Source organism: Macaca thibetana, chromosome 9, assembly GCF_024542745.1.
Source record: "Macaca thibetana thibetana isolate TM-01 chromosome 9, ASM2454274v1, whole genome shotgun sequence".
In the NCBI taxonomy this organism is placed as follows: domain Eukaryota; kingdom Metazoa; phylum Chordata; class Mammalia; order Primates; family Cercopithecidae; genus Macaca; species Macaca thibetana.
In genome coordinates this window covers 120,007,491-120,024,716 of record NC_065586.1, presented here as the reverse complement: position 1 = coordinate 120,024,716, position 17,226 = coordinate 120,007,491, and the positions used below count along the sequence as shown (strand labels likewise).

General features: G+C 44.5%; 2 protein-coding genes across 2 annotated transcripts in view; both read right to left on the bottom strand.

The window, feature by feature from the left end:
* The window catches only part of LHPP (phospholysine phosphohistidine inorganic pyrophosphate phosphatase), a 661,086-nt gene extending 658,599 nt beyond the window's left edge, over positions 1–2,487 (bottom strand). Inside the window, exon 1 of the mRNA XM_050803794.1 lies at positions 2,484–2,487. The gene's annotated coding sequence lies outside the window, so the exon portion shown is untranslated. The remainder of the gene's footprint in view (positions 1–2,483) is intronic.
* Positions 1–17,226, bottom strand: part of ABRAXAS2 (abraxas 2, BRISC complex subunit) — a 943,775-nt gene that overhangs the window by 877,464 nt on the left and 49,085 nt on the right. The window lies entirely within an intron of this gene.

Genomic DNA, 17,226 nt, shown 5'->3' with positions numbered 1-17,226 from the left:
CTTTGTCCTGCAAATTTTATTCTTACTGTAGATGCCAGCACATGGTGGGTGTGAGCCCAGGGTCCTGGCCAGGTGAAAGCAAAATTATACTTTCCACTGCAAATACTCAAATAACAGCAATGAACTGGAAGCTAGTCTGGCTGGAGGCTGGGATTTTATGGGTGATTAAGTTTGGATCATTAAAATATGCAAATCAGCTGGATTTCTGATCCTCTATCACTGTCCTATGGGATCAGAGAGTCTGTTTTAACTGCCAAAAGGCTTTGAAAAATACTAGACTGACTTAATGAAATTAGCAGAAGGGAAATAGATGTTTTCTTAACAGGATTGAAACTCCTTGTTCCGATTGTTGAATGTTTCATTGAAGCCCTGAGTCAAACGTTTGAGAGTGTCAAATTCTAAATGACCCAGCCCTGCCTCTGGAACCTCAGCCTCGTTCTGCATCACGTTCCCTGATGAACCATCTGCTGGCCCGTGGTAAAGAGGGTCTAATACCTGAAGCACAGCAATACTTTTATTTTCCACGAAAAGTTGAATGGACCCCAATATTCTGGGGCAGAGGAGACTTGGATTCCAGCACTTTAACCTCCAGCCCCTAAACACTGTCCTCTCTGCCCCACTTCTGACAAAAATACGCTGCACACAAATTTTACACCATTCATGCCATGGTTTCCTTGACAGGTAGAACATACATGCAACCTTTTCAGTTTAAATACGTGGTTAGAATGAATGACGACTGTATCAGCAGCACCCTATAACTGATTTTGTGACGTGTCATTCCCAGCTTGTAAGCGTGGGCTTCATGGGGGTATCTGAGAACCCAGAAGTCCACCTTTGCACGAGGAGGATGCCTGTGTTTGGTTCCCCGACAGAGCCAGCAGGGGGCAGGCTGGACCTGGGAATGCACTGGAGCGGCTCCCTGGAGACCTGCAGTTTGCTGAGATGATCCCAAGGACGCCTGAGTCCTGACTTCCTCCAAAGCACCGTTCCCCACTGGCCCCTACCAGGACCCAGTTTTCTTTCCATCAGTGAGAAAAATCTCTGGAATTCTCAACTGGGTCGTCCAGTTCTCCCTTCCCCGCCAAAAGGGCCCTGGCCTGTTCCAGTAGCTTGTCCTGGCCAAGTTGTCCCTTGAGGGCTGGGGCTCTGGCTGGGGGCTCTGGCTGCTTCCCTCGCACTGCCCTTCAGGGCCAGCTCACTTGGTCACCTCAGTGCCTGTGTTTCAAACCAGCTCCAGGCCTGCTGAGCCCACCTGGCAGCCCTGGGCCCACCCTCTACTCTGGGTCCTGGTCCTACCTAGATAGCCTGGCCTCAACTCCTGGCTCTGCCATTTAGTAACAGTGTGACCTTGGTTCTCCACTTCATAGTTTTGTCATCTGTAAAATGGGACTGAATGAGTTAATAATTAAGCAGTGCTTAGAAGAAGGCCTAGTACGTAATCTGTGCGAGATGGATATAGACATATAAAATTTTCTTTAACTGTGGAATAACCTTTTATTCTACTTGAAATTTGCAGTGGCCCTCAATCGGCAGAGGTGAGGAGGAGCCGCTGGAGCTGGGGTTGACCCACTTACTAATCTGAAACCAGTTTGTCAGCCCAGAGACAGAGCGGGCAGCACCGGCCCCTCCTAGATCCACCGGCTTCTCCTCCCAGCACATTTGGGCTGCATTTTCTTTGAAGGAGATTTTCAGCTGTGAAACTCTCACCCTAAATGTGCTGTGGAAGGAAAGAGGATTGAGTTTTCCTGTTGTTTCTTTTAAATGCTTAGAGGTTGAGTTTCAGTCTCAGACTGGAAAAGTAAGGAAACCCTGAAATTGTATACAGATCCAGACCATTCCAGAAGCCCCTGGAGATATGCAAGGCGGCTGAGAGCTCCAGGGAGCCACAGAGCCTCCCTCACTGCTATTCCTGATGGCCTGGACACAAGCAGTGGGCGCTCAGTTGGGGGATGGGGTTGGGGGACATGGGGTGGGTAGGCAGACACGCGATCCTCCATTTGAGTCTCAGCACAGGAAACTGGACTCCGAGCCTTACAACACACAAGGCTCTTTTGTCAGACTTCATGCCCCAGGCCAGGGTTTGCTCCCCCAGGTTCTGTGCAGGCGCCCACCTCCCCGCCCCACCCCACTCCCTCTCCATCCTAGGCAGTCCATTCTTTCCAACCGAGGCCACTGGAAGCAGCTCAAAGCAGCATGGGTTGGCCTCTGCTGCATCTGACCATATTTCAAGAGGCTTTTAATTCTGGAATAGTTCTAGGGTGTGTTCATTGTGTAAATTCCAATGCAAACCCTTTTCATTTTCATCATCCTCATTCTGTTTGGTTTCCTCTGACTCATGTAATCAGTTGAAATATTAATTACAAAAAGATGGCTGGGCACATAGAGCTGGAGGCGATTTGGTCTATCCATCAACAGAGGAGGAGTCGAGCCTGGAGGGGAGAGACTTGCCCTAGATTGCCAGCCCCTGGTAGGGCTCCCCTGGGCCCCACCGTTGGTTCCTGGGCTTCTGTCCTATTTGCTGACTTGCATTTCCAGTGCTGATTTCCCTGCAAGTGGCAAAGCACTGGAATGACCTGTGAACTTAGGAAGTGTCTGAATCGTGTGGAAGCCACGGTGGGAGCTTGGACCCTCTTGGAAAGGAAGCTGGAGTGGTGAGAAGCCACCGTTTGGCTGTGGGTGTGGGACATGCAGAGGGGCAGATTCCTCTTTCCTGCTAAGGTCATTCATCAAGGGAGTACTCCAGAGCCCCTGACCTGCTGGGGTGATGGGTGACACTGGGACTCTGTCACCACAGGCACTGCCTTCAGATCAGAAAGGGAAAGGGTGCTGGTCATGGCGGCTCCTCTGCTCAGCTGGAGTGACAGGCAGCCATGCAGGAGGGCTGCAGCTGGGGGTCGGCCCATGCAGTGATTCCCTGGTGGTCCTTGAGCAGATCAAACCTCTTTCCCCATCTACAAACAAAAGGGGGATAGGCTCAAACGTGTTTTACAGGCTTGTCGTAGGGATAAAATAAAGTCTGTGAGAGCGACATCTGACTGTATGCCAGCGGAAGGTGCCCGGGGGCATGTGGCTCACCCTGAGCAGTGGCAGTGGCACAGGCTGGGGTGCCTGCCACTGGAGAGGAGGGAGAGCAGAGCGGTGCTGCAGCGATCGTCCCAGCTGGGGGAACTGGAACCTCTGCTGGAGGTGGAGCTGTATGTCCCCGTGAACTCCCTGGGTGACTTTTGGTTCTTTGGCCAGAGCTCCAGCATCACCAATGAGTAGGCCTGCCCTTTCTTCCCAAACTCTGAGACTTTGGGCGAGGGCTTGATCTTCTGGGACTCTACTTCATCCTTTGATGGAGTTCGTGCCCATTGGGTTGGTTAGAGTGAGGAATAAAAGGATCCTATCACCAAGTGCTTTGCACAATCAGCCATCATCTGCCAGTCCAATGTGGGGAAAACATGCCCGGGGGAGATGAGAGCAGGAGCCTCATGTAGGGTATGAGCCAGGCAGTGGCTCAGAGCAAACTGAGAAGGTCCTTCCAGTCCTGGATTCATGTTTCCATGGAAACCTGCTCTTGCCAGAGAGTCCGCCCACCCCAGGCCCCCTCCTCCAGGGCTGGTGGGTTCTTTGGCCAGAGCTCCAGCATCACCGATGAGCGGGCCTGCCCTTTCTTCCCAAACTCTGAGAATTGGAATGGGTTTCCTTACCTAGGACATGCAGTTGACTGGCGAATGGAATCCAGGATTCTGAGTGCAGAAGTTTCCAGATTCAGGGTAAGCTGGTGCCTGGCTACTTCTATGTGCAAGGAGAACAGACCCTTCCCTGTCCCCCCATGGTACTGAGGCTGTGTTTAGTGAGAATGTGAGGAACTGGGTACTAGGTGTGAACAGAAGCTTGTAAATAACCAGGGCCTTTCCAGAAGGCCTATATTGATCTCAGAGATGCAGTGTTTGGAGGTCCCAGCATGGACTCCTCAAATGCCCCCATTCCCTGCATTTTTTTTCATACTAAGCTGTGAAGGTCAGGCTAAGCCATGAAGGTCAGAATCTGTGATTAGTGGGTGGATGGCCTCCCTTAAATAGCCATGGCCCAGCTAGGTATGATTCTGCCTGGGTGTCAGAAAGAGCCTTGAGTCAGGAGGCCAGGGATGAGTCTGGCTCCAAAACCCCTGACCCCAGCCTCGGCCGCTCACCCTGCGCATCTGTTTCTCGGCTGTAAGCTGGTAATAGCATGGCCAGGGCTCTAAACCCAGCTTCTGCCCTACTTGTCTCTGCCTGCTTCTCCCTTTTCCTCTTCCCCTACTTGTCCCTATCTCCATCTTCCCTGCCAGAAGCAGGGCTGGCCACCCTCTCACTCAGGGTGTGCAAGGCCCCCAGGGAGGCGAGTGTGTGGGTGCATGCATGCATGTGTGTGGGGGTTTTATGTGGCAGTGTCTCTAAGATTGGACTTAGGGTTCATGAAGTTTTTTCCAAAATTAGAAAGCAAATGTATGTGGGGAGGAAGGGGGTGCTGCCAGAGGGCATGTCTAGCTGTCTCTTTGGGAAATTAAGGAAGAAGAGTTCTAGTTTGGCCCCTAAAGTCATACTTCCCCTTGGGGCTGCAGTTTTTAATCTGGTATCATTAACTAAAGTCACTGCAAACATCCTCCCAAGGCTTTGATTTGAGGTGAGTGGGAGCCCCTGTCTTCTTGGGGGTTGGGTGATGGTTGGATGACATCAGAGAAGCCCAGCGTTCCAGGTCGGAGCCTTACTCTCCCTGCAGGCTCCCCACGTCTGTCCACCAGAGGATTTCCTGTGGCGTCTGTTTGCTTATTGCTTCTCAGATAAGTTTTCATTTGAAACAGTGGTCTGAGGCTCTAAATCATTTGAAAGTCTTCGCATCCAGTGTTCAGACAACTCCCCTGGTTCTAACATTTGGTGATTCTGCAAGAAGCCTTCATGCTAGGGCAACCAACTGTCCCAGTTTGCCCAGCACCGTGGAGTTTCTGGATATGGGACTTTTAGTGCTGAAAGTCCCAGGAAAACCAGGCCAGTTGTTCATCCTCTCACATTCTCACTTGAGTAGCTTATATTTTGAGCCATGCTTGTTTCGAGAAGGGAAAGATACCATTTAGAAAGCCCCTTCAATGCCCAAGTGTCAAGAAAAATGGGATCCATCACCTAGTCGAATAGTAACACTGGATGGGAAGGGAGGGAAGCTGGTGCCCATGTGTTTTGAAAAAGCAGCATTTACTTTAACTTTGGAATCACAGAGCACCAGTCCCCAAGCAGGATGGGAAGTCAATGGGGCCAGGGTTGGTGCGACTGATGGGATCTGAAGGGAAAGAAGAGCTTTTAAAAAGGAGAAGAATTTCACACTGAATCTCTTAATCTGTTTTACAGACTCATAAAATCTTAATATAGCCCCGAGACTGTCATGTTTACAGACAGTGCAGCAAAGGCAGTGGCTTGGAATGTGACCAGAGAGTTTGCAGAACAAACGCACCAGGGAGGGGCTTGGATGGAAATAACCAAGTGCTCTCCCCGCAGGGTAAGGCAGGACAGCCGGGCAGCCCCCGTCTGGTTCCCCCAACTGTGAGCAGAACGCTGGGCTACAATCTAGGCTGAAGCTTCAGTGCACTGGCTTTTAGCAAAAAGCCCCCATACTGCCCCTGGGGCAGAGGATGGTAAGACGCCAGCCCCTGACACATCCGTGACAGTGTGTGACGCAGGTGGAGCTCTAGTCCAGTGGACACACCTGTGATAGATTTGAGAACGCCTGGAGGTTGGAGGTTGCTGAGAACCCAGTGGGGCTAAGAGGGTCACAGGCACTCAGAAGACAGGGAGGTTCCGGTGGGCTTCCTGGAGAGGGGACCCGGGCTGGGCTGCACAGCATCTGGGAAGGCAGAGGGCATTTCTGGGGGAGAGGGCGTGAGCAAGGGCAGGGAGGCTGGAAGCGCACAGCACCGGTGAGGGCAGCAGAGGCAGCACCTGGAGACGTCGCTTTTGCTGGGGAACGGTGTGAGATAAGCTCACCCTAGTCCTGGCTTTGGAGATGAGAAGAAAAAAACAAAAGTGAAGCAAAACACTTGTCACTGTAGAGGAGCTTACGGTATAGACCACCTGGGAGAAATGAACTTGAAAACAAAGGAAGATTTAGGAGCTCAGCTTGTCAATGTCAAAGTCCAGCCTGAGCCATGGAAGAAGAATAGAATTGGAGTGAGCCCTGCTGTCGGGCAGACCTCTTCTCTCTGTATTCCCTGCCTACCCCAGGAGTCTGGAAACTGGCATGCTTCTGTGTTAACATAATGGCTTTAAAATTTTTCCCGTTATGTGCTTTAAAGAAGTAATTTCCAAATATTGGTCTATGTGGAAAAAACGAGAAAAAAATCAAGGTTTCCCTGGTCTAAGACTAAATGTGAAAAATAAAGAAAATATAATGAGTTTTTTATAAAGTCAAGCTTATTTAATTTACAGGAGTATCCTTTACACAGAGATTATGCTGTTCTTATGTTTTTGCTGTTCAACTGGCTTTCTTTAATGGAATCATGGTCCATGAATTAACTTAAAATTAAAGGTATTGGTTTCTGAAACCCTAAAGGCTGAGAACTACTGTTTTAACGGCTGATTGTCTCCCTATCTAAAATATATATCAATATATTTTGACATATGGATACTTGCCATCAGGAAGACAGAAGAATCTGGACAGAAAGAGATCAAGACTTAACTGGTAATGCTGTAGACCACGGCAGATCGTAACAGAAGACAAAGCCCTTAAAAGGTAAACCTCCTTGGCTCTGTTCCCTGGAGGAGGTGGGTTATTACGTTGATGGGAGGTGGGTACAAATTGGGAGGGATTTGGATGATGCTATAAGATTGGAAGCTACAAAATCTTTGTGAATGTTTGTTTCTTTGAGCTAGGCTTGGGATGGGGAAGACTTCTCTCCTTTGTTCCAGACATGAGTGAGATCAGAAAGTCTCCTAGACAACAAGAGCTGGTTCCCTCTGACACTTCTTTGCTACCCTGTCTGACCTTTCTCTGGGCATGCCCTTTTCCTAGGGTTAGAGTCCAAAAGCCACGTTGACATGCCAACGCGGAGCTCATGCCTGTGTAGGGGAGGAAAATAATTTCTTTCTACTTTTCATAGTTTTTAGTTGGGACAGACCCCTGTAACAAAAGACAGATTAACAAGAGAAAAACAGAAGTTTAATAACAAGTATACCCTCGTGCATGCATGGAGGTACTCAGAAAAATGAATAAATCTCAAAGAGGTGGCTTGGAATTCAGGCTTAAAAATTATTGTCTACAGAAAGTAAGAAAGAAGGGCATGGGGAAGGCTGGTTATGGGAAGAAAAAGTACAGTAAACAAAGAGTCATGTTTGTGTTTGCAGATGTGAGTCAGTGCCTTCTCCATTGATAAGAGTCTTTAGTGATTTGAGTCCTGCTACAGAGAGGGAGACACTCTTACAGACGGAGATTTCCCCTTTTATAGATTAAATTTCCCTTACAAAAAGGTAGCTGCCACTTTGTTTTCTGAGCATCTTTTGTGTCTGTAGCTTCTCAAAATAATAAGCTCAAAATAAGTCTTAAGCCAAAGAGGCATACTTTGGAGTGGCATTTTCTGGTCTCCTGCACCTCTTCCTTCTAGACAACACTCCAGTTCCTAGAACATTGGGAAGCCCCATCCAAATGGCCCTGTATTAGTCTGAGTTCTCCAGAGAAACAGAACCAATAGGTCACACACTCACATATTTAAATGTATATATATTATATAAGGAGCATTTCTTATAAGCACTTTATTATAAGGAAGTGGCTCATGTAGTTATAGAGGTTGAGATATCCCAAGATCTGCAGTTGATAAACTGGAGACCCAGGAGATCCAATGGTATAGTTCCAGTTTGAGTCTAAAGGTCTGAGATCCAGGAGAGCCAATGGTGTACATTCCAGTCCAAGTCCAAGTCTGAATTCATAAGTGGGAGAAGACCAATTTCTCAGCTAGAAGGCAGTCAGACAGAAGAGAGAGAATTCTCCCTTACTTGGCCATTTGTTCTGTTCAGGCCTTCAATGGATTGAATGCAGCCCACTCACATTGGGGAGGGCAATCTACTTAGTTTACGGATTCAAAAGTTTATCTTATACAGAAACACCCTGATAGACCTACCCAGAATAATGTTTAACCAAATATCTGGGCAGCCTGTGGCCAACCAAATTGATACATTAAAATTAACCATCACAAGCTCCAAGGCACTTCCAGGGCCTGTGCTGGCTTTCCTCCTGGGTTCCTCTTCCTCACGAGGGCCACACAATTGGATGAATACTTCCAGGCCCAAAGTTTGGCCCAGCAGGGATATTTGTGGGGATGGGGAGAAGAGCTTTCATATAAGGGTCTAGAGAGTGAATATAGGTGTTCACAACTGGTCCAGGGTGGGCCAGGTATGAGAAAAAGGGACAGGCTAGAGGCCAACTGTTGCCACACTGCCTGTTTCAGAGCAGAACTCCAAGCAGTCCGATAATTCTAAATTTGAACTTAAGTTTCCAGGTTGTTATGAAAGTATAATTATCATTGTAGGAGGAGGGAATGTATTTAACAGCTTGTTTGCTTGATTTATAACTTTTGAATATTTAGACATATGGTATGTGGGTGTCCATTTGTACACTTGCCCAGGCCCTCTAAGGGTCCTGTCTGAGTGGATGGGGTCCTGATATTATAAAATTATGCATTAGAGGGTATTGGGGGTTGTTCAGAGGGGCTTGTTCAGGTAGGGTTGATATTTCATTTGGGCCTTGAATGCAGCAGGATTTTGAAGTTCAGTGAGGGTAGGACTGGTGTGGTAGACTCTAATTACAAGGTGCACCTTGAAAACCAGATAGAAGTGACATCCAGTTAAATATGGCAGACTGAACACGTGAATTTACTTCTACACCCACCCCAAATCCCACCAAAAAGACAGTAAAGGAATTAAAGGGAGCAAAAACTCTTAAGGACAAATAGAAAGTGAGTGGAATAACAACAGGATGTTTTGGGAACTGGACAGTGGATGAATGAGTGTCTTAGTCTGTTCAGCTGCCGTAACAACATACCTTAGACTGAGTAATTGATAAACAATACACATTTATTGTTCATAGTTCTGGAGGCTGGGAAGTCCGAGATAAAGGCACCAGCAGATTCAGGGGCTGAGAAGGGCCTGTTCCACAGAGATGGCACACTCTATGTGTCCTAACAAGGTGAAATGGGCAAGCAGGCTTGCTCAGATCTCTTTCATGAGGGCACTCAGATCTCTTTCAAGAGGGCACTAATTCTATTCAGGAGAGTGGAGCCTTTGTGACTGAATCACCTTCTAAAGGCCCCAACTTTTAGTACTATCACATTGGGTATTAAGTTCCAACATATGAATTTGGGGGAACACATACATTCAGACGGTAGCAATGACAGTAAATGATTAACTGACAAGAGAAAGTCAGCAGGATCCCTAGTGTGGGGACCAGTGGGGGTGAAAGCAGGAGGACTGTGGAATTTGGAATACGAAGTCTGTGGGGGAAATAGACCTCAAGATTCCCTGCTTCCCTTTGAGGAACGGGCACCTGACTCGTGCTATCCTGCAGAAGACTGGAGGTCTGCTTTCCAGAAAGACTGAGGAGATGGACCTTGGTCTCGGGGAGCAGGCAAGAGAGGAGAGGCACACTGAAATGCAGGATTAGGTGCAGGTTTTCCCAAAATGAGATGTCAGCCCCTTTTCTGCTCTGTCTTCAAATGTATGACTTTCCTAGGCAGGAGTGTGGAGGTCGCCCCACGAAGAGAATTATCCACTCAAGAGAAAGACCCCCACCAAGTTGTCAGCTGCTTCAAGTTCCCCTTAGGAAATGGTCTTAAATCACTGCCATGAACGGTAACCTTTTAGTGTATTCCTCTTGACTATAAACCACAGTCAAAGCCCATTCGACATTTGAAGAGAATGAAAGATAGAGACCAAACACGGCCTCATAATTGTTAAAGTGAAATTATTCAATACAATAGAGGATCAATTGATGAGTCAGACTCCTGAACATCTGCTCTGGACAAATGTCCTTGGAAGGCACACTCTATGTGTCCTAATGTGATGAAATGGGCAAGCTGGTAAAGACAGATTTTGATTCTTAAGGTATGAGTATACTTTGTGAAGCTGGGTTAGAGTCCCAGACTTCTTTTGAAGGGTACCTCCTTAGCTGGAAGGTCTTTTTCTTGGCTCCTTGTTTGGAATTGGAATTATTCCCTGACTCCCTAGTCTGGAACTCTTTCTTCCTGACTCTCTGTGAGGTTCCCCCATTCTGTTTATTCTTTCTGTTCTCTCTATTGGATCCTGCTTCTCTCGTCAGAATGATTCTGTCACCAGAAGCCCCTTTCTTTGAATCCCTGCTGACTAGACGTTCTGCCGACTCTGGCTACCTTGGCCAGATCCTTTCCCTTCCCACTCCTGCCCCTGAGTCAATTGAATTTTAGCCTCTCTACCCTCCAGGGGCTCATAAGGGACACAGGGTCCCTCAAAAGCAAGCACCTGAGGCTGAAAAGAGAAAAAGAAAGGACTATGTGGAAATTGGGCAAATGAAAAAATCTTAAAATCTTCTCCACAAATATTGGTAAAAAGCTTTAGCCCTTGTTGAGTAGGTAAATTCAACTTGTCTTATTTTCATCAGAAACACAACCTGGATAAAAATATAAAGTGAATATAAACTAGTGAGTTTGTGTTACTCTGTTTCACTACCTCATGACTAAAATTTTTTAAAAATGAAAAGCCATAAGATCTAGTTGCATCTCTTTGTTTCTGGATGTGTACATGTATGATCCATGTTTGTATGTTATGTAAATGTAATCTTTTTTTACCTCCAATGGCATTACCCAACCAATATGCTAAAATTGGCCTAGGGATAAATGAATGCTCAAACAAATTAAGTTTTCATAGGATTCTCAGAAAATTAGAAACTGACTCCGTTTTTGTGTTTTTTGTTTTTTTTTTTTTTTAAGTTCATGTGCTCTGGGAATAATCCTTGTTAAACAAAAGCTAGTTTAAAAATTACTGATCAAATAAAGATAGGACTGTCTTCAGAATTGTCAGCAATGAATATAATACAGACATATATTTTTGCCTGGGTTGTCTGGTCAGAGAGGTCTATGTTGTCTCTGTTAGACGTTTAAGGACATAAAACTATAAATCCAACCTTAGAGTAGAATGCACAGTAAAAACGAATTGCTTAATTGGTTAATGCATATCAGTAATGGAAGTAAAAAAAATAGGTTATAAAAGCATTGTGAAAATTTTATCTTGTGTGGTCAAAGTTAACTAAAATTGAATAGATTCATTTCTAAGGTTTATTAAAATAAGTTTTAGCACTACATTGATGCAAAAGTAGATTTTGGTCTTGTCTGACAGGATTTTCTCAGAGTGCTGGTTTGATAATATGAAGGGTTTTTCCTTATCTTTTAAGTAAACAAATATTTTGTGTTTTATCAAGATACTTTCTTGTGTTTCATTATTGTCTTTTATTAAGTATTTGATTACTTAAGATAAATGCATTTTCTCAATATTAAAATAGTTTTTATTGATAACTATGTAACCTTCTGTATTTACCTCTTGAAGTCTTTTAATTATTACTGTGTTTAAATGAGTGACTGTTACTTCAAAGTGACTTGTAATCCTATTTTGATGAAGCATTTTGAACTTTTTGACATTGAAAAAATTTCCCATTATCAAATTGTAAATGAAATCTTTTTTGCCTTGAATTAACATTGGGATTTTTAAAATTGGGCTCCTGGAAACGCTCAAAAGATGTGTCTCTGGCTTTGTAAAAGAGACAGGCTAAACTGACTAGACTTATTTGATGTTAAGTTATATGGGAAGCATTGTCAGATAAGTGATTTGAAACTTTCTTTAAGTAATATTTATGATTATTTTTAAGAGACATGGTTTTGCTCTGTTGTCAGCTGGGCTGGAATGCAGTGATGTGATCATTGCTCACTGTAACCTCAAATGCCTGGGCTCAAGGGATCCTCCCTCATCAGCCTTCTGAGTAGCTAGGACTGCAGGTGTGCACCACCATGACTGGCTTTTTTTTTTTTTTTATTAAATTTTTGTAGAGACAGGGTCTCACTATGTTGCCCAGGCTGGTCTTGAGCTTTTGGCCTCAAGTGATCCTCCTGCCTCAGCCTCCAAAAGGGCTGGGATTATAGGCATGAGCCACTGTGTCTGGCCTATGGGTATGTTATTGATATGAATGTTTTAAAAATTGTGTGAGATGTCTAGAAATCTAATATTCTATCAGTCATAATTTTGGCTATGTTAAATTGTTGTATTCCACAGAAATAACTAAATTTCTTTGTGAGTTGTGTCATTATAACAATAATGAACTCTCATGCTATTTTTAACCACGGCCATTCTAACTCTTTGTCATCCACAGTTTTTTGTGATTTTTGTTTTTGTGTTTTGTTTTTTGAGGTGGAGTTTTGCTCTTGTTGCCCTGGTTGGAGTGAAATGGCATAATCTCGGCTTACCGCTACCTCCCAATCCCAGGTTCAAGCGATTCTCCTGCTTCAGCCTCCTGGGTAGCTGGGATTACAGACATGCACCACCACGCCCAGTTAATTTTGTATGTTTAGTAGAGACAGGGTTTCTCCATGTTTGTCAGGCTGGTCTTGAACTCCAGACCTCAGGTGATCTGCCCACCTCAGCCTCCCAAAGTCTGGGATTACAGGCATGAGCCACTGCGCCCAGTCTCACAGTTATTGTTTTTATTCTTCTCTGAAATTGTTTGCAATCAGCTACGGTCCAAAATTTCTTCTTCAAGGAGTTTCATGGAAAAGACTCTGACAAGTACGCTAAAACACAGGTTTCTCAAAACTTTAAGATCATACCATTGGTCTGAGTAGGAATTTCCAGAACTCTAGTGAAGAAACTGATGGGTTCATGAAACGACTATTTCATTATCAAGCAGAACACAAAGTAATTACAGGGGACTGGATAAACTGATGAGGATACTTTTTAATGACTTTTTATTTAAAACATTGTTTGCTTTAACTGTTTTGTTGTCTAGATATAAGTAAGCTTTAAAAAAAAAGCGGTGAAACCCCGTCTCTACTAAAATACAAAAAATTAGCCGGGCGCGGTGGCGGGCGCCTGTAGTCCCAGCTACTCGGGAGGCTGAGGCAGGAGAATGGCGCGAACCCGGGAGGCGGAGCTTGCAGTGAGCCGAGATGGTGCCACTGCACTCCAGCCTGGGCGACAGAGTGAAGACTCCGCCTCAAAAAAAAAAAAAAAAAAAAAAAAAAAAAAAAAAAAAAAAAAAAGCTATCTATAGATTGCAACAATTTGATAAAGTACACTTTTGTGAACAAAAATGGAAACAATTACTTTTTCTCCCTCCTTGATCCATCTAGAATTCAGAAACTATTTGTAAGTATTCTTATGTTTATGGCAATATAGTTATTTGCATAAGTTAAATAAGAATCTGTCCTCCTTATAACAGGACACGATTGGAAGCACTGCATATATTACAAGGCTTTGACTGGAATGCCGTATTTTCAGATATGACCAGACAGCTTTAAGGAACTAAGGTTGACTTTATGGAGCCAATAAGCCACCCCCTTCTTGGTAAAACTGGCTTGAGGGTTCCACCCTTACAGATGAATAAGGAATATCCCTTCTTGGCAGGCACAGGAACCTCAGGATATTCAGGAACCTCAAGAAGAGAGGAATTCACTCAAATATAAGCGTGACAGATGAAGCCTGATGGTAGGTCTTTGGTTTGGCTTCATATCCTAAAGAGGCTTTCAGAAGTCGAATCTGAGATTCCTTACCAAAAGTTCTAGCAAAGCAAATTGAAGAAGAACCTAAGTGGTCAGTCACTATTCTTGCTTCACTTGTGTAAATAATGAGACCTAAAGTTATTATTTTGCAAATGAATTAGTCTTTCTTTGATTATCTTTGGTAAAAATGGAGGTGACTATAGGGAGAAAAAATGTTTCAGAAGAAAACTATAGTGTACCCAATATTTGATTCTAGCCCTGTTCATTTACATTGAGGTTTTATTATCCACATGTAGTTTGGACTGGATCCTGAGTTCTCCTAGTTTCGCTCAATATCTGGCTATGACTTTCCAAACTAATATTTCCAATTTTCTCTCATCTTTCTGGCTTGGGATCACTGTTGTTTTCCTAATGCCCTGTAAGCTAAAGCTGAGCAACTTTCTATTAAACTTCAGAGGAACCACCAACCACGACAGCTTATGTATGGACAACCTTCATGACATCCAAACTGCAAACCTGGAAAATCTGTTAGATTGCTATTGCCCTCCCAGGACCTTGCTCCAACTGAAGATACTTCAGGACCAGCGTCTAGAAATCTTCACTGGCTGCCCTATGGACTCAGAAAGCGAGTTTATGGTTTGTTCTTACTATTAACATTTATTTTTCTTTTATTTTTATAGAAACAAAACTATCCTCATTAAAGGCCTGATGGCTCACACCATCCAGGAGATCTCCTCTGCTACCAACTCTTAGCAGCTGATTCAGTGGTCCTTCATGAACAATAGGCAACTGAACAAGAATATGAGTTTATATTGTTGAAAAGAAAGAAGAATGCCTCTTTTTTCCCTTGAACAAGGGAGGTGGGGACTATCAAAAGATTCTTTGCTTGACCTAACTTTAGTCAGGCTTCTAAATCTTCCCGTTGGCCCATCCGTGCACTTCCTTGTGAAATTCAGTTTTAGCAAAGAACATTGCTAAATCAGTTTAACAAGAACCCCCCATCCTCAATATCTGATCAGATTGCTCAGTCTCTGTCATACCCCAGATGATGTCTGATTACCCTGGCCTGTCTTCAGCAAGAATTCTGTTAGGTCAGTTCAGCCAGAATCTCCCTTAACTGTTTCCTCCCAGTAATTTTTTTCTTTTTTCTTTTTTTTTGAGACAGAGTCTCCCTCTGTCACCCAGGCTGGAGTGCGGTGGCACGATCTTGGCTCACTGCAACTTCCACCTCCCGGGTTCAAGCGATTCTTGTGCCTCAGCCTCCTGGGTAGCTGGGACCATAGGTGTGTGCTGCCATGCCCAACTAATTTTTTTTTTTTTTTTTTTTTCCTTAAGACGGAGTCTTGCTCTGTCACCTAGGTTGGAGTGCAACAGTGTAATCTCAGCTTACTGCAACCTCTGCCTCGTGGGCTCAAGTGATTCTCCTGCCCCAGCCTGCTGAGTAGCTGGGATTACAGGTGTGCGCCACCATGCCCAACTAATTTTTTGTATTTTTAGTAGAGATGGGGTTTCACCATGTTGGCCAGACTGGTCTTGAACTCCTGACCTCGTGATCTGCCCACTTCCGCCTCCCAAAGTGCCAGGATTACAGGCGTGAGCCACTGTGCCCAGCTGTTGCCCTAATTTTTTATATATTTAGTAGAGACTGGGTTTTGTCCTGTTGCCCAGGCTGGTCTTGAACTCCTGAGCTCAGGACAATCCACCCACCTCGGCCTCTCAAAGTGCTAGGATCACAGGTATGAGCCACCGTGCCCAGCCTTCCTCTTAGTAATTTTCTATCCACTGACCCCCACACTCTTCATGGCTATAAATTCCCATAGAATTGCATAAATTCTATGCAATCTCTCTCCCCAACTCTAAGACCCCATTGCAGTGGTCTCTATAACTATGTCAATGGCCCTGAATAAAGTCTTCCTTACCATGCTTTAACAAGTATCATTGAACACATTTTCTTTAACAACAAAAAGAAAAACACTAAGCAGAAAAGGGATGTAAGAAAGAGTGAGATGAATAACACACTTCCAAGAGAGAGGGCTCAAAGAAGGAAAAGGAAAGATCAAATGAATTCCTTATAACCCAAAAGAAACTGCAGACACAACGGACCAACAAACTGAGCTCAGCTGAACTCTGTAAGTTTCCAGCAGCGATTCTGTGACCATAGAGAGATGAAAGGCAAGTTGAGGAAACAAATGGGAGAAAAACGTAAAACATTACAGTGATGGGAACCACGTTCAAAGCCACACAACCCTGAAAGCACAAGTTTGACAAAATTATGCAAAACAAACCGGCACAAACTAACATGCAAGATTGATAAAAAAAAAAAAAAAAAAAAAAGATGTAAATGGCAGGTAAAGGGCAACTGATTTTTCCAAGAAGAAAACAGAATGGATGGAATTGAAAAGGCACTCAAGGAACTATGGGAAGCTGACTTTTCAGAAGGAGGATGTGGACTTCCAATTCAACCGAGCACGTGTGTATCCCAGAAAGAGAAACATAGACATAGACAGAGTGACTCATGCTGAAGCATAACTATGGTTAGCTTCTGAACACAATGACAAAGGCAGAATCGTATCGACCAAAAAGCCAAAGGAAACCAAAGAAAGCACAAATTCCCCCACAGCATTCAGCACCCGAGGATGGTGGCCACAATCTACAGTTTGGGGGAGAGGAAAACTGGCACATGTAAAGATCACACACAGATGGCTTTACACATGGGGGCACTCAGGGTGGAGAGTTCCTAAAAGCCGTTTTTGACAGAACACTGAGGAATCAAACTGCAGATCTTAGGAACAAGGAACTGTGCTGAAAAGGATTGACAGTGAACACAGAATCCATTCTATTTCGGAATTAAGACCTCAGCAACTAGTGAAATTGTGTGTTATAAAACCAAGAGTAACTCTTATAAACATGGCCGGTGTAAATCATGATGTCATAACCAAATCGGAAAAGGAGGCGAGGGAACGCTGGCCTTTCCCTCATCTTTTAGAGCCGGAAGTTAAACTTGAAACATGCAATCATATCAAAATCCAATAACCTTGAATAATCACTCTTTGCCTACCGTTTTCTCCCCTTGACTTTGAAGGGATCGTTTGTTCCTTTTTATATTGCTTGAATTTGTTTTTTTAATTGATACATAATATTCACACATATTTGTGGGGTACATGTAATAATATGGTTTGGATCTGTATCCTTGCCCAAATCTATTGTAATCCCCAAAGTTGGAGGTGGGTCCTGGTGGAAGTGATTTGATTATTGGGGTGGATTTCCTCCGGGAACTGCCCTCATGATAGTGAGTGTGTTCTCACGAGATCTGGTTGTTTAAAAGTGTGTGGCATTTCCACCTTGCTCTTGGTCCTGCTCCTGTCATGTAAGACGCTGGCTCTCATTCACCTTCTGCCATGAGTAGAAGCCCCCTGAGGCCTCCCCAGAAGCAGATGCTGCCATGCTTCCTGTACAGCCTGCAGAACTGTGAGCCAATTAAAGCTCTT